Below are 6,000 nucleotides of genomic sequence, written 5' to 3' on the forward strand. Positions count from 1 at the left end.
GAGGTCTGAATTGTAGCAAAGGAAGTAAGTAGGGACCAGGAAGCAACAGCAACATCATCATATCTGTGTATTCCAAATTCAAGTAAAAAGATCTTCAACATTAACTAGTATTAATAATATAAAATAATGGATTTTAAAGCTTAGTGCATTAAATATGAAAACATTTAATTGAAAAAGAGTATTTGGAGTGATCAGTATACAACAAATAGAAGCATATAATACATGGGTGTAGGAATATTTGCTTCCTGAGCCATTTGAAAATGAAGGTATAATACCACAGTGGTGATGTCAAAAAGTGATAATTCCTCTAGAGGAAAATATACTTGAGCTTTGACCCATTCAACTCCTCGAGACCATCACTTTCAATTCAAACACAAAATATTTTGTTTTCAATCACTCGACACACCCACAGTACAGACTGTGGCAATGGAACAATTTTTAAAGTGGGGGTGCTGAAAGCCATTTAACAAAACTGTAACCCCTGTATATGATGGAAGCCATGCAAAACCAAGGGGGTGCTGCCACACACCCAGGACCCCTAGTTCCAGCGCCCCTGAGTACAGATATGTTTATTAACGATTAACAAAATGAAAATACGTTTTAAAAAACGATGTAAAGCTGGTACATTCGTATCTCAGAGAAACTGGAGAGGAACATGAAATTAAAACAAGGTAAAGGCAATCATCCAAATAAAGCTGAAGCACTAACGGATAACGACATAGAACATCTGTACAGCACTGAAACACTACAACTGTACTGCTGAATCTCATCTTCTTTAATATTAGCATGACAAAGGTATCCATAAAAAATAATAGATAGGCCTCTTCAGTGAGTTACAGGAAAATAACCTTCGAGTGATTCATGATGTCAGAGAAACCCTAAATGGAATTATTTTCCTGTAACTCACTGAAGCCCGTCTGTTCTCTTCATATTCTCTATATTACACTGTTATTACCGGCATTACTTCCAGTCATGGGTTGCAGGAGGATGTCTGTCAACCCCTTTCAGCACACTATTCTCAATGGTGTATATTTATCGTAGTAAGTAAGTAACAGAAACCGCATTTTTCCATTTCATGCGCATTCACAGCCTTACCACAAGGGTTGGATGCCTACATAAATGAAGTGTTGTCTAGACTGTCCACCCAATTTTTCATGGTAAGCTTCCCAGCCTAATATTCTATTTCATGTGCTCCTGCAGCCTTAGAAAAACTAGAGAGCCTGTACTTTTGTACTTTTGTACTGCCCCTGTCATTTTATTTTTTATCAGGACCTGACAGCAGTTTAAATCAAGGCAAAAGCCAATAGCTTGTTGTTAATGTTAAAAAGAAAAATGTCATGCTCTTTAATATCTTTATCCAAAATAACTTCATATGCAAACAAACTAAAAAAAGGTCTGTTTGGTTTCATTATTTAAAAAAAGAAATATCAAGTAAGCACAATTATTTCCAGTCTAACCTTAATGCCAGTTTAGTCTTGGTCTCAGTTTGCTTTGTTCGGTGTGAATTATTGTTTTAGGTGTTAAGTTGTTTTAGGCCCTTCTCACGTATGCTTCTTTTCCAAGTGAATCAAACCAAATTAATTTGTAAATTAACTTTATTGGCGGGCCTAAGCAAATTAATTATGCATATGAACTGGAGTCTGTTTAGTGGGATCTCTTCTTTTTTTATTTTGGTTTCTAATTGTATTTTGCAACCAGGCTTCCTATGATGGCTTAATGGATGTTTACATCACTTGTTAACCTTCTTGATATGTGCATATAGCAGTGGGGTACAATTAGCATACTGGTACATTCCCATGGAAAGACATCATGGTGAAAACAATCCATTCTAGTTCATTATAACAATGGCTGGTTTCTGAAAAGATCAAAACTAGTTCCTTGCTTTGGTGCTTTTGCAGGTGCGATTTTCCTCCAACCGATGTGAAGTACAATTGATTTCACATTGTCTAAAATTATTGGTCCAGCGTACCAAGGTTGTTTGTAATCAAGATTCAGGTGTTTTTGATGTGGTCTTGGTTCGATTTTTTTTAATTTTTTTTTTTTTTTGGGGGGGGGGGGGGGGGGGGGGGGGGGTATTATACATGGGGGGTATACCTGCAAACAAACCAGTAATGTGCTTAGACTTCAAAAATTGCGGAAGTAAACCTTCAATGTTTTGCATATACTGTACCTGTGATCAAAATAAACCACACAGAAATGTTTACTAAATGTGAAAACAAACCATGTGTAACTAAAAAAAACTACAAAAAAACAATAAAAATAAAAAGTTCTTTCTCTACTACTCATTTGATTACTTACATTGTACACAGTAAAGGATTCCACGTCTTTGAAATCTGAGGCCCTGGAGCAATTAAGATTAGAAATAAAGCAAAAATGATCAGCTGCAAAACTGCAAGGGGATGTTGCTATCAATAAATGAATTATGCTGCAGGTTTTAACATTGTTTCCGACAAAATTTCATTCATGCATCATTTTTCTATGCAAAATAAATTATAATAAAATATATTTTTCAGTTGGATATTTTAGAAATACAAAAATATTGTGTGCCAGGTGACCTTAGCTGCCATCTTGTTAAAGTAAAGGCCTGGATGTGCAGAAATAGTGTGCCATTTACTTATGATGGGGTATTGTCATTAATGAGAGCAATCTCCATCTGTCCCCCTTGATGGTCATCTGCTTCAACATCTTTCACAGTGAAAAATCTTTAAAGCTGAGTTCAATGCTTTTGAAAGCCACATTAATTATATTGTGAAAACCTTTTTTTCTGACATCTGAGAAATATAGCCTAGTTACAACCAATACTGTAATTTATTGATGCTGAAACCAAGGTTTATACTCTAATGTCCTTTGCTGTCTTGCTCCTACACTTGTGATATGTCATACCTATTGCACCTGGTTGTTGTCTGAGGTCTGCGGAAGCTGGTCTCCGTAGGCTGCTTTCATCATGAAGCAATAAAACAAAACAGAGTTTAGTTTGGCCATTTATCAGGGACTGTGTCACACTGAAGCAGTATGTAAAAAATCTAATTAAAAAAGATATATATATTTTGGTTTACCTGCTTAACTGGGAGCACATTCGTTGGTCAGTTTCCAAGTATAATTCGTTGACTTTTTGTTCCACGGTTCATTATTTTATTTGAGGTCTTTCGATGAACCCACAGTGTCTGCACCCAGGCTACAATGAAACAGAGCAGGTTGTGAAATAAAACCTGATCCTCCACTTGTTCTTTAATTTAATATTTATTGGAAAGGGGCTATGGACCACAGCAGGCTAATTCACTTATGCTCTTCACCCCAGGCCAGTGTTATAATCTGGCTCTGGCCACAAGTGAAATGTGTTTCATGGGCTCTTCCTGGCACTTAGCAGCCATGTAACAGGTTTGAGGCTAGGCATTGACGTCGACTCCTCATGGCTCAAGCAAGCAAAAAAATAAGTGTTTTTTTTTTGGGGGGGGGGGGGGGGTATATATAATGTAGATCTGCAGATCAATTACATTTTTGGATTGAAAAACTATCCTGCTAAAGTAAATATTACCTTAAATGTTATATAGCATCTTATACAGTATAATAAATTCTTCTTCATAACATTATTATGCAGGATTTGCTGTCTCCAGTAGATGCTCTAGTGAGTTGCTGTGCTTCAAGGGATCGTTGCTCTTTCAGAGTCACAGGGATCTGAACTCTGTTATCTAATCCGGAACCATCGGGTGACCAGCACTCAAAGACTCTTTGTATTGTGCTGTCAGGTCTCTACCAGCTGCCCTGACAGATACAGCATTAAAGTGATTGAAGCCTTGAAACAGCCTGTCACAATATTAAGATGGAAAAGCTCACAGAAACAGCATCAACAAAGTGTTGCTTTTATACTGCATACAGGGATATAGTATAAAAAGCAATGAAATGGTATGGTAGGGTACAGTATACAGTTTATGGCATGGAAATATAAGCCCCTGCCAACGAGTTAATCCAAAAAGTAGTAGGTCATAAATTAAAATCTGAAGATCTGCTGAATACAAACAATACAACAGGGCTCTGTGAGGAAGCTGCTCCCGAACTTCATCACAGCATAATAAGAATAACCATAGATTTTCTTTTCCCTATTACTGTTAATAATAACCCTCACGGACAACATGCAAATAAACATTATTGTTAGCATTAACATGTTCCTGTTAAAATCAGTTGTTTGTAAAATAAACAATAATTGATTGTCAAGAGGAAGAAAGAATTAATTGAATTTATTTACCTGTCTGGCCATGTTGTGGGAGGCATCAAGTTTTGTCCTGGGGCTAGAGCGGTGAAGAGACCTGTAAAAGGGGAAAAAAGAGGTTACTTGTTTATGTTAAAAAACAAGTTATTATTGGAATAAGGTTCCGCATTATTTCCAGAGTAATAGTGTGGGAGATCACTGTGGGGTGGCTAGTATGAGAGATGGTATCCTAGCTGCACTGTTAGTTTTGTTTAAGTAGCCGTGTACTCCATAGATGTTTATTACTTTTGCTTAGTGTCTTCCAGAGTTTAGTTTTGTTTAGTTTTTTATACTCCTGTATATAATTTCTTCTGACTTCTATTTGTGGAGCCAAAATAAACTGTTTGTTCACTTATCAACACACTGTTTCCAGTCCACTCTGTGCCTAGCGACCTCAACAGCTACCCTCTAGCTACACATTATCTTATACAAAAACATTTATTTTCAGGGCGTCTTCCTTTTATGATTATGTGTTATAGATATTTCTTACTTGGTGCTCAGTGCTCAGCTCCATAATGTCAATTGTGTGAACCAAATCTGGTACCCAGTGGTGGAGCTAGCTTTTCATGCCAAGGGGGGCAAATCTTACTCTAGGGGGCCCACATTGATAAGAGTTTTGTTTAATTTGCAGAGGCAAATCCAGAATAACTGAACTTATGTATAATTGAATACTGATGTGCATAAAGTATTCTCTCCCTCTGTCCACCCGCTGGCTCAGCTGCTGGCGGTACCACTTAGTGGGGGCTGTTATACCATCACCTAACTTGTAAAGTAGAGTTTTGTGTGGAAAACATTTTCAACTTTAACCATATAACACAATTATCTGTTGCAGCTCGGTTTGCCCAAGTATGTTAACACTAATATATTTCTCTAATTTCACAACAAAAAACTATTTCAAGGCTAGATTTTTGTTAGTAAAACTGTATACTATTATTAGAAAATGTTTGGTCTGGAATATATCGTTACGACTTGGGTGTTAGATTGTGAATATTGTTTAAATAATGTGTTTCATTGCTCGTTCTGTTTGTTATAATCCAAGGAAAATACACTTCAGAGAAAGAAGTTGATTGAAAATGTTGTCGGATGAAGCCAATTACCACAGATCATGTGATCATGAAAATGCATTTTTTAGCTGTTTATCCTGTTAAATAATCAAAGCCAATGGCAAAACCTGGTGTTGTCTTAGCATTTCCCTAGCACCTGCATTTTCCATGGTTCATGAGTATTCCGCTCTTCTCCACATGCCATTCAAATGCTCATTGTCAAAATGCTGCATAGTATAATTCCGAGCTGGTATAACATAAACAGCTGCCAATGTTAAATGGTTTGAAGTGCACAGAATGATGCATGTGGCAAACATGCAGTAATCAAGCACAAGAGCACAGATCTAAAGAAGAGTAACCTGAGCATGAAGATCATGCATTTGATGATGATTATTTTGAAATGTTAGAGAATTATTCAAGAGTTAACTGTATGAATATTGATTAATGAGTTTAGTTAAGCTATAACTAATTGGATAGAGAGTGCAGTTCGGTGCATTCTGGCATGTATTTTAAACTAAAAGTTTTTGCCTGCTTTATTTTCTTACTTGACTAATTTTCAAGCTTGTATATCCAAATCACACTACCTATAATATGCATGCTTATTGAGTTTTAAAACTATGGTTGTGATTGAAGTGAACGGCTATCACACAGTTTCAGTTAGTGTTGATTGTGCATATCATTCCCTGCAGGGAATGAAATTCCCGGTGACGG

Source organism: Polyodon spathula, chromosome 6 (genome assembly GCF_017654505.1).
Source record: "Polyodon spathula isolate WHYD16114869_AA chromosome 6, ASM1765450v1, whole genome shotgun sequence".
Taxonomy (NCBI): Eukaryota; Metazoa; Chordata; class Actinopteri; order Acipenseriformes; family Polyodontidae; genus Polyodon; species Polyodon spathula.